This window comes from Coregonus lavaretus (assembly GCF_964263955.1).
Source record: "Coregonus lavaretus genome assembly, chromosome: 15".
Classification (NCBI taxonomy): Eukaryota; Metazoa; Chordata; class Actinopteri; order Salmoniformes; family Salmonidae; genus Coregonus; species Coregonus lavaretus.
In genome coordinates, this window is record NC_140002.1 from 34,882,360 (window position 1) to 34,901,793 (window position 19,434).

Genomic DNA, 19,434 nt, shown 5'->3' on the forward strand with positions numbered 1-19,434 from the left:
TCACTACAGATCCGGGTTCGATTCCGGGCTGTGTCGCAACCGGCCCCGGCCGCGACTGGGAGACCCATGAGGCGGCGCACAATTGGCCCAGCGTCGTCCGGGTTAGGGGAGGGTTTGGCCGGCTGGGATGTCCTTGTCCCATCGCGCTCTAGCGACTTCTTGTGGCGGCCGGGCGCATGCATGCCTGCTTCGGTCGCCAGCTGTACAGTGTTTCCTCCAACACATTGGTGAGGTTGGCTTCCAGGTTAAGCAAGCAGTGTGTCAAGAAGCAGTTCGGCTTGGCAGGGTCGTGTTTCGGAGGACGCATGGCACTCGACCTTTGCCTCTCCCGAGTCTGTAGGGGAGTTGCAGCGATGGGACAAGACTGTAACTACCAATTGGATATCACGAAATTGCGGAGAAAAAGGGGTAAAACTACAACATTTGACATCTGGCTAGAAATAAATAAGGAAATTATCTCAACTGAGAAATATGTCCTGATGTGTGCCACCTATATCCCCCCAATAGAATCCCCATACTTTAATGAAGACAGCTTCTACATCCTAGAGGGGGAGATCAACCATTTCCAGGCCCAAGGACATGTACGAGTCTGTGGCGACCTAAATGCCAGAACTGGACAAGAACCTGACATTCTCAGCACACAGGGGGACCGCTATGGTAGATACACCTACAGCTCATCCCTTGGCATTAGTACTGTAGATTACTTTATCACTGACATCAACCCAGAGTCTCTCAGAGCGTTCACAGTCAGCCCACTAACACCCCTATCAGATCACAGCAAAATCACAGTCTACTTGAACAGAGCAATACTCAATCATGAGGCATCAAAGCCAAAGGAACTGCACAATATTAAGAAATGCTATAGATGGAAGGAAAGTAGTGTAGAAACCTACCAAAAAACAATTAAGCAACAACAAATTCAATTCCTTCTAGACAACTTCCTGGACAAAACATTTCACTGTAATAGTGAATGTGTAAACTTGGCAGTAGAAAGCCTAAAAAGTATATTTGACTTTTCAGCTTCCCAATCAAATCAAAAAAACATCAAGCAGACAACCTAAGAAATTAAAAAAAAAGACAAATGGTTTGATGAAGAATGCAAAAACCTAAGAAAGAAATTGAGAAACATAGTGACCCAGAAAACCTGAGTCTACACTACGGAAAAAGAAGGAACAGCATGTCAGAAATCAGCTCAATGTAATTGAAGAATCCATAGAATCTAACCACTTCTGGGAAAATTGGAACACACTAAACAAACAACAACACAAAGAGTTATCTATCTAAAATGGAGATGTATGGATTAACCACTTCTCCAATCTTAATTGGCTCTATAACAAAGAATAAACACCAAAAACGTATACATGATAAATTACAAATCTTAGAATCAGCTATTAAAGACTACCAGAACTCACTGGATTCTCCAATTACATTGAAGGAACTACATGACAAAATACAAACCCTCCAACCCAAAAAGGCCTGTGGTGTTAATGGTATCCTAAATGAAATGATAAAATATACAGACCACAAATTACAATTGGCTATACTTAAAGTCTTTAACATCAGCTCTGGCATCTTCCCCAATATTTGGAACTCGAAGACTGATCACCCCAATCCACAAAAGCGGAGACAAATTTGACCCCAATAATTACCGTGGGATATGCGTCAACAGCAACCTTGGGAAAATCCTCTGCATTATCATTAACAGCAGACTTGTACATTTCCTCAGTGAAAACAATGTACTGAGCAAATGTCAAAATGGCTTTTTACCAAATTACCATACGACAGACCACGTATTCACCCTGCACACCCTAATTGACAAACAAACAAACAAACCAAATCAAAGGCAAAGCCAAAGTCTTCTCATGCTTTGTTGATTTCCCAAAACCTTTTGACTCAATTTGGCATGAGGGTCTGCTATACAAATTGATGGAAAGCGGTGTTGGGATTTTTTTTTTTAAACATGACAAAATCCATGTACACAAACAACAAGTATGCAGTAAAAAAAACTGAAAAACAACAACATTTCTTTCCATTGTGCTGTGGGGTGAGACAGGGATGCAGCTTGAGCCCCACCCTCTTCAACATATATATCAACGAATTGGCGAGGGCACTAGAACAGTCTGCAGCACCCGGCCTCACCCTACTAGATTCTGAAGTCAAATGTCTACTGTTCGCTGATGATCTGGTGCTTCTGTCACCAACCAAGGAGGGCCTAAAGCACCTAGATCTTCTGCACAGATTCTGTCAGACCTGGGCCCTGACAGTAATTCTTAGTAAGACGAAAATAATGGTGTTCCAAAAAAGGTCCAGTTGCCAGGACCACAAATACAAATTCCATCTTGACACCGTTGCACTAGAGCACACAAAAAGCTATACCTACCTCGCCCTAAACATCAGCACCACAGGTAACTTTTTAATTAATTAATATTAATATTATTAATATCCACAAAGCTGTGAGCGATCTGAGAGACAAGGCAAGAAGGGCCTTCTACACAATCAAAAGGTACATAAAATTCAACATCCCAATTAGGATCTGGCTAAAAATACTTGAATCAGTTATAGAACCCATTGCCTTTTATGGTTGTGAGGTCTGGGATCCGCTCACCAACCAAGAATTCACAAAATGGGACAAACACCAAATTGAGACTCTGCATGCAGAATTCTGCAAAAACATCCTCCGTGTACAACGTAAAACACCAAATAATGCATGCAGAGCAGAATTAGGCCGCTACCCGCTAATTATCAAAAACCAGAAAAGAGCCGTTAAATTCTACAACCACCTAAAAGGAAGTGAATCCCAAACCTTCCATAACAAAGCCATCACCTACAGAGAGATTAACCTCGAGAAGAGTCCCCTAAGCAAGCTGGTTCTGGGCTCTGTTCATAAACACAAACAGACCCCACAGAGCCCTAGGAAAGCAACAGCAACACAATTAGACTCAACAAAAAGATAATTACTTGACACATTGGAAATAATTGACCAAAAAACTGAGCAAACTGGAATGCTATTTGTCCCTAAACAGAGAGTACACAGTGGCAGAATACCTGACCACTGTGACTGACCCAAAATGTAGGAAAGCTTTGACTATGTACAGACTCAGTGAGCATAGCCTTGCTATTGAGAGAGGCCGCTGTAGGCAGACCTGGCTCTCAACAGAAAACAGGCTACGTGCACACTGCCCACAAAATGAGGTGGAAACTGAGCTGTACTTCCTAACCTCCTGCCAAATGTATGACCATATTAGAGACACATATTTCCCTCAGATTACACAGACCCATAAAGAATTCCAAAACAAATCAAATTTTGATAACCTCCCATATCTATTGGGTGAAATAACACAGTGTGCCATCAGAGCAGCAATATTTGTGACCTGTTGCCACAAGAAAAGGGCAACCAGTGAAGAACAAACATCAATGTAAATACAACCCATATTTATGTTTATTTATTTTCCCTTTTGTACTTTAACTATTTGCACATCATTATAACACTGTACATTGCCATAATAATGACATTTGAAATGTGTCTATTCCTTTTAAACTTGTCAGTGTAATGTTTACTGTTCATTTTTTATTGTTTATTTCACTTTTGTTTATGATCTATTTCACTTGCTTTGGCAATGTAAACATATGTTTCCCATGCCAATAAAGCCCTTTGAATTGAATTGAAGAGAGATAGGGAGGGAGGGAGAGAAACAGGGGAGAGATCGAGGGAGAGAGAGAGAGAGAGAGCGAGAGAGATAGGGAGGGAGGGAGAGAAACAGGAACGATAGAGGGAGAGAGAGAGAGAGGAGAGAGACAGCGTGAAAGACAGTGCGGGAGAGTGAGCGAGAGAGAAGACAGAAAGAGATTAAGAGAGAGAGGCCAGTTTTCTACAGTGCGCAGGCCATTACCCAGCTGCCAGAGCTGCTATAGAGAGGAGGGTGAGTAATGTCCACTGAATCAGCCCATAAATAGTATACAGTATATAGAGGGTAAGGGAAACCACACTGGAACCATAAAGTGCTTTAGAACAAAGATAAGGTCAGGGGTTGTTTAAGCCACCAACTGTATCAACTGTACAAAAAGTGATTTGTTTTACATTAAATGTATGCTGATTCATGAAGAGTGCACCTTGCTAGATAGCTCAGCAGCTTACATACCCTGTGATGTGTGTCAGAAGCCTTAAAGGAAAACTCCACCCAAAAACTATTTTGGTATTTGTTTAATTTGTCCATTGTTGATATAGTCCCAAAATGTTTTGCATGTCAGCAATCAAGTTTTGAAGATATATAACTTTCAAAATACAGAAATACAGCTGGTATGATCCATTTTGAAAGCTATTTCCTTTAAGGCTTAATAGGGCATGAGAAACAAAACACTTATGTGGGTTACAAAAGCTTCATGAGAAGCCAGACAGGGAGACAGTGCGGGAGGCTGTTTCCTACATGCGTGTTTAGACCCATCCTGAAGGCCTGCCTGTTGTTGTTAGTTCAGCTGCACTGGCCATCACTTTGATCTCCACTCAGTGTAAAGCTCTAGCAGCTACACTACGGCTGGGCTGGGTTCTGGCCCTGGCTGCCTATCAAGGCCCTTCTATTGGCCTGCCTGAGTCTATAACGCACAAACGCACACACCCTTCCTTCAGCCCAGCTAACAAGGCAAACATGCCTTATTCACATGAAATCCCTCTCCATGCCCACACACACAACCAATGTTGTTCCACTGGATCCCTCTGTTACTGCAAACCTCTTTTCTATCGATCTCACAGTAATTGCCTCTAAAACACTGGTGTACCAAGGTGCTTCCGTTATTGATGCAATGTGGGCATCCTGGGATTTTCAAATATATCCCAATCAAAGCATGGAGTTCTACCCAACATTATCAAAATATACTAATGGAGAAGGAGTAAAAGCACTCCAAGTAGATTTAGAAAGTAATTCCACTATTTCATTAGAAACTGGGCCAGACCAGTTTATAAAGTCTTATGTAGCACAGCCCTACTTAACATAGTGATGGCACACTAACTCTGTGCAAATACGGTCGAAGAAGTCCCTGTCAATTTGGATATGCCCCTTTTCATGGTGAAGGTTGCCAGAAACATTTCATATGGGGCAAGTCAGGATAAAGGGCATTAGGAAATGTATAGGCTTACTGTATGTCATCACCTATGTCTTGTCAAGTATAAGGTATTATAGGGTTTAAGGTACAGTATACCTAATAAGGTATGAAGGAGGTAGGGAGTCTCAGCAGGAGATTAGGCCTAATTGATCAGCATAAATGTAATGGATCTAGACAGCCAGGATCTAGACAACCAAGTCTGCATTTACTTTTGCTTAAACTTAAGGCCGGCAGCACTCTAAATTTATACCTTCATCTACAAATACTGTGCAATGAAATCTAGTAGTAAGTACAGTGAGGGAAAAAAGTATTTGATCCCCTGCTGATTTTGTACATTTGCCCACTGACAAAGAAATGATCAGTCTATAATTTTAATGGTAGGTTTATTTGAACAGTGAGAGACAGAATAACAACAACAAAATACAGAAAAATGCATGTACAAAATGTTATAAATTGATTTGCATTTTAATGAGGGAAATAAGTATTTGACCCCCTCTCAATCAGAAAGATTTCTGGCTCCCAGGTGTCTTTTATACAGGTAACGAGCTGAGATTAGGAGCACACTCTTAAAGGGAGTGCTCCTAATCTCAGTTTGTTACCTGTATAAAAGACACCTGTCCACAGAAGCAATCAATCAATCAGATTCCAAACTCTCCACCATGGCCAAGACCAAAGAGCTCTCCAAGGACGTCAGGGACAAGATTGTAGACCTACACAAGGCTGGAATGGGCTACAAGACCATCGCCAAGCAGCTTGGTGAGAAGGTGACAACAGTTGGTGCGATTATTCGCAAATGGAAGAAACACAAAAGATCTGTCAATCTCCCTCGGCCTGGGGCTCCATGCAAGATCTCACCTCGTGGAGTTGCAATGATCATGAGAACGGTGAGGAATCAGCCCAGAACTACACGGGAGGATCTTGTCAATGATCTCAAGGCAGCTGGGACCATAGTCACCAAGAAAACAATTGGTAACACACTACGCCGTGAAGGACTGAAATCCTGCAGCGCCCGCAAGGTCCCCCTGTTCAAGAAAGCACATATGCATGCCCGTCTGAAGTTTGCCAATGAACATCTGAATGATTCAGAGGAGAACTGGGTGAAAGTGTTGTGGTCAGATGAGACCAAAACGGAGCTCTTTGGCATCAACTCAACTCGCCGTGTTTGGAGGAGGAGGAATGCTGCCTATGACCCCAAGAACACCATCCTCACCGTCAAACATGGAGGTGGAAACATTATGCTAAGGGGGTGTTTTTCTGCTAAGGGGACAAGACAACTTCACCGCATCAAAGGGACGATGGACGGGGCCAATCTTGGGTGAGAACCTCCTTCCCTCAGCCAGGGCATTGAAAATGGGTCGTGGATGGGTATTCCAGCATGACAATGACCCAAAACACACGGCCAAGGCAACAAAGGAGTGGCTCAAGAAGAAGCACATTAAGGTCCTGGAGTGGCCTAGCCATTCTCCAGACCTTAATTCCATAGAAAAGCTGTGGAGGGAGCTGAAGGTTCGAGTTGCCAAACGTCAGCCTCAAAACCTTAATGACTTGGAGAAGATCTGCAAAGAGGAGTGGGACAAAATCCCTCCTGAGATGTGTGCAAACCTGGTGGCCAACTACAAGAAACATCTGACCTCTGTGAATGCCAACAAGGGTTTTGCCACCAAGTACTAAGTCATGTTTTGCAGAGGGGTCAAATACTTATTTCCCTCATTAAAATGCAAATCAATTGATAACATTTTTGACATGCGTTTTTCTGGATTTCTTTGTTGTTATTCTGTCTCTCACTGTTCAAATAAACCTACCATTAAAATTATAGACTGATCATTTCTTTGTCAGTGGGCAAACAAAATCAGCAGGGGATCAAATACTTTTTTTCCTCACTGTAGGCAGTAGTCAAACTAACTTCCACATTGTGAACTATTGATGTGTAAAGACAGTTTTGTGGGAGGGGAAGAGGGATCTACGTAAAGACAAGAGGCAGGGCCTGGAGTCTCTCTCTCCTCTCCTCTGTCATGCCTGCTGTACTCACACTCTCCCTCTCTCTCTCTCTCTCTCTCTCTCTCTCTCTCTCTCTCTCTCTCTCTCTCTCTCTCCCTCTCTCTCTCTGAGAGCCAGTAATGTATTTTTGGCGGAGAAGAAATGCTTCTAAATTTAGCTTCAGATTTATCAAGCTGATGCAAACGAGGAGAACAGAGGGGTGAGAAAGAGAAAGGAGGAGAGTGAACGGAAGACAGGGAGCGAACAAGGGAGACAGTGGGAGTGTGACTATTAAAAAGTGAGTGGGGATACAGTAGAAAGGAAAAGACAGATAGGGAGAAAGAGGGGGAGAGTGAGAGGAACAGAGGGGGGCTAGGGAGTGGAGGGGAGTGTCAGTGAGGAGCTGTCCATTATGAGTCATGATTAGATGGAACAAAAAAACATTTCTGCCAGGCTCCAAACAACACACACACACACACACACACACACACACACACACACACACACACACACACACACACACTCATCACACAAAAGCCTGCCCCCTAGCAAGATGCATGAAGGAGAAAGATATGTGAATTTCAATAAAGGGGAGAAGAAACAAATCTAGCATGAGTAGAGAGGAGAGAGACCGCCAGCCACCCAGGCAGATACATGCTCCAACACTGGGGGCTGTGAACGGACAGAGCATGCAACACACACACACACCAAAGCACACAGGCCGGTGCGGCTGCAGAACAAGGGCATCTGCTACAAGGGCAAGGGCATTACAGGTCAGGACTACTTCATGGACAAATCAACCTATCTCTGAAGACCACAACACTACAGAGGGCCTTGAGCTCCCCTACCCTCGTATCCCACCTCCTATCCCACCTCCCCCTCCTCTCCTTCCCTCCATCCTCCATGCGGTACCCAGGGCCCTCTGGTAGCAGTGGCTATAAAGGACATGTCAACCAATGGGTTCACTTTATCCCATTCATTTGTTTAGTTTGGCCAATTTGGACCCTCTTGGGAATTGACTGTGCTTTGTTTGGGAGGGGGATTTATATGCAATGCAATGCTCTAAAAGAGCTTTCCCCCTCCAGCGCTTGTGCTCATCTGAGCAGCATCACTGGGCTTCAGTCAGGGACTCAGTGGCAGCTCAGCTGTTTCAGCAAGCTCAGATCGGGGGGGGGGGTGGAGCTCTTCCATGTTGTGTCAGCATAAGGCTGACAGCTCTGTTAAATATTACAGCAATAGGCATACCTTAATGTTTCATAAGTTAAAAATGTATTTGGCTAAAAACGACAGTGCCACAGTGCCACCATAGAACATCAGAACTCTACTTGATGAATATTCATATGTGGATGGGATTAAAATTCATTCTGACTTTATGTTCTATTGAGACACTCGTTTGAAGTTTGAGGTGTCATTTAGAGGTACACATGCCTGTTCAATAGTACATGGGAAGATAAATAGTTCCATATGGAGGATTAGAAAGTCAAATCACAACTAGATATGCAATTCAAACAGTCATCCAATCAAATAGGCTAATGCATCAACCTACCCAATTTAGTTGCAGTGAAACAATTTTGTGGGAACAAAATTCTGCTCGTTATAATATTGACAGACATTGGTTAGAAAAAACTGAATGAAGTCTGAAAGGAGTCTGAATCAGAAAGGTCAAAGTAGAAGAGGGCAGACGATTAGTTGCTATTGTATAGATGGAAGAGTTAGCTTTTTAGAGCCATGATAGCTTGGATCCTGAAAATAGCACTGTAGTCCTAGTGGCATGCACAGCCACAGATCCAGTCTCAGCTACTGCCACAGCAGCTTCTTGGAGAGTGAACGCATGGGCAGAGTGAGATAATTGTCCACTCTTCCAAAGGTGCTCTAATAGGCCTGGCAGGCACTCAGCATTACATCAGCCAGAAACCAGAAGAAGATCCTGGGTCCTGTATGTTTGTCTCTGACTAACACTACGCCAAGAGGATCAGATGAAAAGTAAAGATGTTCTGTTCTGAAAATAGTTTAGCTGAAGTGCTATGGTGTGGTATTTCTTATTACCATGAGTGGAAGCCCCTTGGAATACAAATGCTGTATGTCAGAAGCCTTAAAGGAAAACTCCACCCAAAAACTATCTTTTGGTATTTGTTTCATTAGTCCATTGTTGATATAGTCCCAAAATGTTTTACATGTCAGCAATCAAGTTTTGAAGATATATAACTTTCAAAATACAGAAATACAGCTGGTATGATCCATTTTGAAAGCTATTTCCTTTAAGGCTTAATAGGGCATGAGAAACAAAACACTTATGTGGGTTACAAAAGCTTCATGAGAAGCCAGACAGGGAGACAGTGCGGGAGGCTGTTTCCTACATGCGTGTTTAGACCCATCCTGAAGGCCTGCCTGTTGTTGTTAGTTCAGCTGCACTGGCCATCACTTTGATCTCCACTCAGTGTAAAGCTCTAGCAGCTACACTACGGCTGGGCTGGGTTCTGGCCCTGGCTGCCTATCAAGGCCCTTCTATTGGCCTGCCTGAGTCTATAACGCACAAACGCACACACCCTTCCTTCAGCCCAGCTAACAAGGCAAACATGCCTTATTCACATGAAATCCCTCTCCATGCCCACACACACAACCAATGTTGTTCCACTGGATCCCTCTGTTACTGCAAACCTCTTTTCTATCGATCTCACAGTAATTGCCTCTAAAACACTGGTGTACCAAGGTGCTTCCGTTATTGATGCAATGTGGGCATCCTGGGATTTTCAAATATATCCCAATCAAAGCATGGAGTTCTACCCAACATTATCAAAATATACTAATGGAGAAGGAGTAAAAGCACTCCAAGTAGATTTAGAAAGTAATTCCACTATTTCATTAGAAACTGGGCCAGACCAGTTTATAAAGTCTTATGTAGCACAGCCCTACTTAACATAGTGATGGCACACTAACTCTGTGCAAATACGGTCGAAGAAGTCCCTGTCAATTTGGACTTCAACCTACCCAATTGAGTTGCGGTGAAACAATTTAGTGGGAACAAAATTCTGCTCGTTGTAATATTGACAGACATTGGTTAGAAAAAACTGAATGAAGTCTGAAAGGAGTCTGAATCAGAAAGGTCAAAGTAGAAGAGGGCAGAGGATTAGTTGCTATTGTATAGATGGAAGAGTTAGCTTTTTAGAGTGAACGCATGGGCAGAGTGAGATAATTGTCCACTCTTCCAAAGGTGCTCTAATAGGCCTGGCAGGCACTCAGCATTACATCAGCCAGAAACCAGAAGAAGATCCTGGGTCCTGTATGTTTGTCTCTGACTAACACTACGCCAAGAGGATCAGATGAAAAGTAAAGATGTTCTGTTCTGAAAATAGTTTAGCTGAAGTGCTATGGTGTGGTATTTCTTATTTACATGAGGGAAAGCCCCTTGGAATACAAATGGAAAGAGGTAAGAGTCAAGGTCAAACATGAAGGTCACTGCAGAGGCAACATGCTATGCAGAGCATACTGCAAGGCCTTTTAAGATTATTCAAATCTTCTCTAATACATTCTGGGTTAGAAATACACTCATATAATTTCTTTTACAACTTTAATGCTGCATTTATTTTTAAATGGTTGTAGGGAGCAGTGTTGCGTGTCTGGGTAGGATTGAAGCCGCAGAGATTTCACTCAACGAAGGACTTAAATCACTTCTCGAGACGAGTGTAGCAGAAAATTGATAATTACTGCCGGCACAGCTGTGCCTAGTCATCAGGTATAACAAATACCCACCCACCCCCTCCCAAAAATGATCATAACAAAAGTCGAGCCCAGGACAGGGGATGACAAATATCTACTAGTTTGTTGCGTGTCAGAGGCAGAGAATGTGTGGTCACCCAGGCCACTTAGGCCCTTCCCTGGCTATCCCGTGCCCCAGGCCAGAGGCTCCGTGCCAGGCCAGGGAGACAGTGTGGTCAGGCCTCCAGGAATGTGGTACTCTCTGGCCAGAGACTGACTGGGTGAGCTCTGTTCTGTCTCTGACCCGCTAGGCTCCTCTCCTCACTGCAGAACAGAACGCTGTCTCAGCTCTCAGCTCCCAGATTCCATCTGGCTCTTCCTGTCTGCCTCCGACCCTGGAACTAATCTGCCCCCCACTCCGTCTCCCACAATGCCATGCGAGACTGTGCCGCTGGGGCCTGCTCTGCGTAATTCAGTAGCAACGTGAGTGCAAACATTAGACACTGCAGAACAGCCAGGCTGTAACTATGTGTCAGTACTGTCATTTTACATTTACATTTTAGTCATTTAGCAGACTGTCATAACATGTAAATATGCCATCATCTGCCAAATAGAAGTACCCAAACAACAAGCTGGATTCTACCATTCAGTGAGAGTTTAAGAATCCTAGGTGAATAGAGTCAGATGATATGGTGGGTTGGGGGAGGGGCTGCTCCATCAATGTGTGTGCATGCGTGCACGTATGAAAAGAAGGCTTTGATAGGGCTGTGTTAGTAGTGATAAGGGGGTTGAGTTGGGTTGAGGGGGGCAGCTAGTGGTCTCCATCCTGGCTGCCTGGCCTGGCCTGGCCTGGGTCTTCTCATTACTGTCAGTCAGCATTAGGTTTAGCAGGGCCAGACTCCTGCAGCCCTCTGTCCTTGCCCACCCGCCCCTCTCTTCTGTCTTCTGTCGGCTGCCATTGATAAGTACACAACACAGCCCTGAACCCCCCCACCAAACCTAATTACCCTCGACCCACAGCAAAGAGACCAGGCTAGGGAGAGGAGGGGTAAGGGGCCAACACTCTGGAGCCAGCAGGACACAGAGATCACAGTCATATACTGTACTGCACATACAGGCTAAACACAAAGACAAGCATATTGTTTATTCAGAATAACAACGTATGCCCACTCACACACACACAGACATGATACATATTGTATAATGACAATGAGTAGAAGAGAAAACGGCATCAATCACTGAGCAGTGCTTTGACTGACTGAGTCTCTTCTGACTGTCTTTTGGTGATTCTGTCTGACCATCCAACAAACAGTCATTCATATGCCTTGGCTTTGGCCTCATTCTTGTCTGGGCCAGTTTCATTGAGGTCATTCAAAGCTGGAACAGCGTAGGGTCAGGGATTTAAACACATCTCCTGATACTCCACACATCCATTACCAAAGGGAAAAACATCTCTCCATGTAGCCCTCCATCTGGGGAGGGGGGTTTGTTTGTATCGGGAACAAACCTTTTTCGCCAGGAGGTTAGAGGGAGGTGATGATAAAGCAATCCCATCAACTGAATACTGATTGATTGACTTTTCCCTTGCCCTGATTGATCCAAGTTAGCTTTGCCATCTATCGGATTGTTTCTTGTTTTCAGTGAAAAGTCAATGCACTTCCCGTCGGTTGTAAAAACCCATTTCAGAAGTGCATTTATGTTGAAGAAAAACAGAACTACACATAGGGTATGTTAGTAATAGTGAGGTTGTGTTTCTGTCAGTAGATGCTTGTCTCCAGTCTCGGAGGAATGGAAAGATGACCTACTATCTTCAAATTTGAAAACACGTAAGATAGAGATATGGTCCTCTGTAGCTCAGTTGGAAGAGCATGGTGCTTTCAACGGCAGGATAGTGGGTTCGATTCCCGGGACCACCCATATGTAAAATGTATGCACACATGACTGTAAGTCACTTTGGATAAGTGTTTGCTAATGGCATATAAAGATATGCTCTATATGAAGTATTATGTTCTATATAAATGACTTTTGTCCTTGAATGTTCTTTCAAACTCTGGCAGTGGTGCACGACTGAGTTTGAACAGGGAATCTAGCGCTTTTAATCAACTCATATGGACATTTAGAGTAGCTGGCAGCCATGGTTTCAAATTCCCAGCAGGCAGCTGTGTCAGTTGAAATGAAAATCATTCTGAGATGGAGAAGATTCTAATACTAAAATCACCTAAAGAAAAACAACATATCTGAGTGAGGTGTAACAGCGGATTCACCAGGCTTTGTAAGGCTGTCCAGAAAGAAAAGAAGCGGAAGAGATGGAGGGAGGGGAGGGAGACAGAGAGGGAGAAAGAGACAAAGAAAGTAAGTAAGAATTGAGAGCATGTAGGAGAGCAGCCCTTGTGCAGGTTTCTTAATTGGCATTGGAGTAAAGAACTGCGCTCCTGGGCCTCACTCCTTTGGCAAGCATTCCCAATAGTGTGTGTGTTTGTGTGAGGGAGTGTGTGTGTGTTTCTGTGAGGGAGTGTGTGTGTGTCTGTGTGTGTGTGCGCACATCTTACATAATTGTTATTCTGCAGGCTGTGGGCTGTGTCTTTGGTTGTGTGTGTGTTGAGAGTGTATCTGTAAGGGGGGGCTCTGTCTGTACTTCACACAGTGTCACCTTTGGACTTCATTAAAAACTTGGCGAGGAGTTCTCTCTCTTAGCAACACGTTGGTCCCTAGCTCCAGCTCCACGGGACACCTGGGAGCTTTTCTCCAGCTCAGAACATTAAGCACACAACAAGTCCCTCAGAAAGAGGTGTGGGACCAGGACCAGACAAGAGGAATGGGGGGGGGCGGGGGGGTTAGAGTGAATCTATTCTAGCCCTTCCAGAGAGTTATCTTAACTCTAGTCTCCCCTTTCCACTACCACCAGCAGTAGAAGTCCCTCAGCAGCAGCAGAGAGAGAGAGAGAGAGAGAGAGGCAGGCAGAGTACACAGCTGACACGCACACAGACAGGAGGGGAAATCTGGGCCACTCCTTTGATGGTATTTATGACTGATAACCTAGATCCATTTCCACTCAGGCCTCCTACGGTACGCTTTGTTAGCTGCAGACAACATTTGAAGGTTACTTCCTCTCCCTTATTAAAAATATTCATATAATTCAGCACCAAATAAAATGTTGAAAACTTTGTGATTGTCAACCCAAGTAAACAGTATTACTCTTTAAGTTCCTTTAGAGTCTAGCTCCCACTGTTCAGTACATCCAGAACATATCTATTTGTGTACACTACAGAGAGGCTCGTCTCATCAGTGAAGCCCAATGACTGCCATTGATGTGGCGACTAGTGGCTGCTAGTGAAGCCTAATGAGGCAAACAGCCCCTGGTGAGACGCCCAGCGGAAAATAAGGGGTTAAGCTGCGCTGCTCGCCTTCTCTGAGTGGCCCATCTCCTTCCTTTCATTTCCATAACAAGCCATCAGAGCTCATCTACCAGCGAAGTGGCCAATTAAAATCATGTTGGTACACGCTATGATTGTCTGTGATTCCGCAGTGTGAAAACAACAACAGCAGCAGCAGCGCAGCAACAACAACAACAGCGGCAGCGACAGTATCGGTAACGACATGGACAGCTGAGAAACCAATCTCGAGTGATGTGGGCAGCAACCGTCACCTTGGTTTCTAAACACAACAGGCAGTCATCAGCCCCCAGTTTTCATGTTCCTGTGAAAACATAAAGAGAACAGCTCCACAAAGGATGAGAACAGAGAGAGACAGCACCTGTCCATCACTCTCTCATACCTAACCCCCCCATGCACCTCACACAGACATCACGCTGTGCAGATCTATTGGCTCAAGACAGGAGGAGATCCATGTTTGACCAGGTAGAACCATTCTAACATAATTGGGGGCCCTATATTCATACACTGAATTTAATCATTTAGGAAACTGGGTGCATTATAATAGCACTAAGGTCAATGTCTGAAGTGCCTGGGGAGATACATGTCGATGTAGGCTATGTAACTCTCTCTACAAAATCTACAATCCCTAAGGTACAGTAACAGTACCGTACACAATATGCAACAGTGCAGTGTAGATAGGGAGTGGTATTTGGTATTTCTGGTATTTTATTAGGATCCCCATTAGCTGTTGGAAAAGAAGCAGCTACTCTTCCTGGGGTCCACACAAAACATGAAACATGGAGTAAAGCCATGAGGAAACCAAAGCCGATTGGTCTCTCAAAATTGTTGTTCCCCAACCCAGCACCACAAAGGCACCTGTAGCCTGCCCTAGCAGCCAGCCCCACAGAAGCCCATCTCTCACTGGGGACAGGCCTGTTAAACAACAGCAACAAGCAGCTAGCTGGAGATGAGGAGGAAGGCGGGGGAAAATAAACTATGACAAATTCAAGACAGAGAGTGTTTTCTAAATGGCAACCTCAGATCCAAACTGCTAATAAAGGCCTTAAATCAATGAAACATGAAGGAGAAAGCCATGAAATGCTAATCTATCTGCCTTAATCCTATTGCTTTGAGATACTTTGAAATCCACATTCTCTTGCTTAATACTAAAACAAATAAAAGCCCTTTTCTCCTCTAATGAGCTTGCCCTGCAGCCTGCCGTTTTCTAAAAAATCTCAACTACAGTTTTTTTCTGTACTACTGTAGCAATTCTGTTTAGTAGTCATTGTTTTCTTCCAGTGATGTAACCAACCAGCAGAATGACACTGTATGTTTATAAGTGTGTGAGAACAATTCATGTATTTCTGAGTGATTCCGTTCTCTTACATGTTGGTCCCAGCTAAACACAGCATATTGTTGTAAAAGGTATACAATAATAAGCACACCAGCTATGTCTTCCAGGGAGGAGCTAGCTTGCCTTTCAACTGAAATACCAAAATCCAGAGGCAAAACATGTTGGTTGTTTTTTATGTGTTTCTTTTTAGATATTCAGGAACAAGCCGAGGAAGAGAAAAGGTTAAAGTGACAAACAAGCAAATGAGGGAGAGGGAAAAAGGGCTGGTAGATTCTCAACCATATGCCGATACCCTTAAGACACCATGTGCTCTGGCTTTGAAAGCTTTCACTGCCAATTCCCCATTTGAAACCTGAACCGCTCAGTAACAAAACCTCTCTCTGAGCCAGTGGGAAGGAGAAAAATCCATTATTGATCTCCACCCGTTTCAGGTCTAAAAGGTCTGATGTGAAGAGCACTACATTGGCCTAAAGGCGCTCCCCTCTACCCCAAAGCCTGTCTATAGGGGATAAAGAACACACTCCTCAACGCTGTAGTTACATCATGATCACCAACACCACCTCAACATACGGTGTGTGTGTGTGTGTGTGTGTGTGTGTGTGTGTGTGTGTGTGTGGCACACAGAAGACAACCAGTAACCGAGCCAGGATTAAGCCATTATGAAAAAGATATGACACTGTCATCATTAGTAAGTTACCTACATGTCAAATATCACCACTCTTTTGTTATTGGTTCGTTTTAGTAAAATTGGGATCAGCAGAGGGGAAATGACTGCTGACCATGGAAGTGACCTTCCAACTGTGCAGGAAGTGGTCCCAAGCTCATAGCACAAGTGCCTTTGGAATGCTTTTTCCATTATGACACAAGAAAGGGGAAAATGAAAGGAGTCCTGTTGCTAATGAAGAAAAGTGATATAGAGAATGAGGCTGATTGGTCAGTTAGCAGCACCAATACTAAGTGAGGTGGTTTGCTCTTACCTTAGGTTGAGCGCGTCGGGGGAAGGCAACCTTAGGATCAATCTGTGAATGACAGAAACATTTGGCGTAAGTAAATAAGGAATTACATTGTCAACTGTGCATCAACATTCACATTTTAGCAACAGAGATAAATGCTAATGTTCCTCCAAAGAGACAACAACATCATTATGATGTAGATGCGGCGAGATGTTCACAAAACGGGAACAGTGCCTTTAAAAGTTTGGAGGAAATTATGAATTCAAGATTACAGTGTTGGAAATAGGAGTCTGGGGTTTGTGACAATAACTCCAGATATTCTTTGCCTTGTCGTCTCGTTAATATCATTTTTTTCTTTTGTTTAACTGGTATCGATGTGTGCGGTTGCAGCCTTATCAATCTTGCATTCAGAATGAATAGAAACTATTTCATGCACCAATGTCATGCTGCCTTCTCCTCACTTTAATACCAGGCTCTTAAAAGAGAAGTTTCAAACAATCTCATCCAAGCAGACCTATTGAAGGGGAAAAACGTAAACAGATCGAAATTGTTCTCTTGCAGAAAATTACTTATTCGTGTTTAGCAGGGCAAACCCTTTACGTTGCTGCATATTTCTCTGTGAGGTTTTGAAGGCTTGCCTACCTACAGGTTGAATGTAATCCACTAAAGCATCATCATAGAGATCCCTTCTCTCTCAGTGGGCCACATGTAGGCCTGAGATGTCTCTCTCAATTTACAAAAGAAGCCAAAAATAAGGAGTAGGTTGTAATCTGTACTGGAAGAGCATTACAACCTGTCACGTCAGCTGGACAAAACATCTTCCTCCTGTAAAACCTCTACATCTCCTTTGACGTATGGGTAAAAGGCTTCTGAATCGACAAAACTGAGATCACATATTCCTAAGAAATGAATAAAAAACATTCCTAAATAAGGAATGCAATTGACAATTCAGTTGAAAACAAAGACAAAGGTTACCATCTGTGCAGATCAATTCAGCCTACTATAGGTCTCATTTCACCTGTTGTGTTTTTAGTGAAATGTGAAAGAACAGCATGTGAGAACGAAGCCGCAACATAATTTCTCTGTCCTATTTCTATCTGGCGGAGTTATGATGGTTATCTTTCTAAATCAGGTCAATTTGAAAGATGAATTCAATAACACCTGGGTATGGCATCCCTGCTCATAATGAATTCCATGTAATGATTCGTTTTAGCAATTAGCCTCAGGCATAACCAATTCAACCTCAATTACTCAGTGGAGCCGGGCCTAGTCGTGCAAATACACTACTATATGCTTGGAATATCAAAGCCGTCATACATGGTGATGTGTCTTACCTTTCCAAGCTACACCCTAGTCCCTGAATATCAACTCTTGTTGCTTGTTTTTGTTCCTCTCATATGGTACATTTTCATTTGCCATAGAGCCTGTTTAAATCTCTGCTACAGTTCAACTTATAACAGAACAGCAGTGAAGGGGTACAATTTAGCCTTGCAGCATTTCAATCAAATCTACAACGGGTTTGGAACATGAAAATACTTATTCAGCATACAGTCACTATCAATCAAAAAAATTATTCATAATGCACACATTTAGTTTGCTTATTGAAATGGCCCCATAATGCAGTAATTTGTCCAGATGACCAGTTTAGCTGTGTTAGGTAATGATGACTTGGTGTGGAATCTGTTGAGAAAGCTTGGAGAAGCACACCTTTATGTAGGTCACAGCCTAGGAAATGAATGGTTCCTTTGAGACGTTTGCCAAAGGGGGGAAATTCTAACAATTGTTTTCATTCTGTTGAAGTACTCATGTAAATGGGAAGTTTATGTGGGAATTACATTTAAAGCCTGGGCCTAGTCATATAGGCCACGTATTTCCCAGTATAACAGTACACTATAGCATGTCTGGAACTAAAGGTTATTCCATTTACACACTTCCATAGGAACAGCAGTTTGCATTTCGTGGTCTAATTGGTCTCGAGGGGCACTATTTCCCCCCACCAGATAGGAAATGAATCAGTCTTGAACGAAGGGATCATTGCTAGATCCATGAAATGATAACAAATCCACCAACAAGATATATGAGCAGTATTTTCAATCAATGCAGAGTAATGTTTTAATTATTGTACAAATTACAATGCATACCGGTAGCTAATCTACAATATGTAATGGATCATATCCCAAAGTTTAAAAATAGCCTTTTCTCAAGCTCTACAGCATCTTCAAACGAGGTATGTCAGACTAATAAAAGAGAATAAACCAAAAGCAATATATTCCTTAAATGTTTTTCTCCTTTTATCTTCTGTTACAGCTTTTTACAGCAGGGTCGCTGTGCGATTGTGTAAGATCAGGGGAGGAGGCAATTGTTTACATCCTTAGTTCAGATCTTCCAACAGGAATTCATACATTATTCCAGATTCTGGGTAAACTCTCTCTCTCTTGCGCTATACTGGCAGTTTAAGATTAAGTTGTTTTTAAAGCTACCATCAAAAGGCTTGATTTCTTAATTGTTTTCTTTGTGTTTAGAATGATGTAGGACGCATTGGTATATAATGATTTATCATCTGCTTCTTTCTGTCAATTTCTCTATGGTTCTCATACACAAACAAGTATAATCATCGATGTCAAATAGTGCAACAAATACACAAATGAAATCATAATTTCACTTGAGGCCATTAGGCATGCCCTTATCAAAGAAGTATTGTTTTGGAACATTAAATCATTCCAGAGCAATTTATTAACCACAATTGGAAGCCTGCCTTAGCCTGCTGTGTAAGCTATGTTATAAAAAATAATTACATGTACAGTGCCTTCAGAAAGTATTCATACCCCTTGACTTATTCCACATTTTGTTGTGTTACAGCCTGAATTCAAAATGGATTAAATCGTTTTTAGAAATTTTAGCAAATGTATTGAAAAATAAATACAGAAATGTCTCATTTACATAAGTATTCACACCCTTGAGTCAATACTTTGTAGAAGCACCT